The sequence below is a fragment of the Eurypyga helias genome, unplaced genomic scaffold, assembly GCF_000690775.1.
Source record: "Eurypyga helias isolate BGI_N326 unplaced genomic scaffold, ASM69077v1 scaffold33988, whole genome shotgun sequence".
Taxonomy (NCBI): Eukaryota; Metazoa; Chordata; class Aves; order Eurypygiformes; family Eurypygidae; genus Eurypyga; species Eurypyga helias.
This window is the reverse complement of record NW_010269407.1, coordinates 1-209: the sequence shown is the minus strand read 5'-3', so window position 1 is coordinate 209 and position 209 is coordinate 1.

Here is a 209-nt window from a genome sequence, read left to right as displayed (position 1 = left end):
GGTTTTCTGTTCAAACAGCACAGGATTAGGTTTCTCCTGTAATGGGGCTGTCTCGTTCCGCTCTCTGAAGGGGCTCAGGCAGGGCAGGGTTTGCGTGGTGTGGGTGCGCTGGGGGACCCCGCAGACCCCAGCGCGGCCAGGGGGATGCTCACGCGGCGCAGAGCTGGCACCCGGGGCTCGCAAAGCCTTGTGCTGCAGCGGCAGTGCCC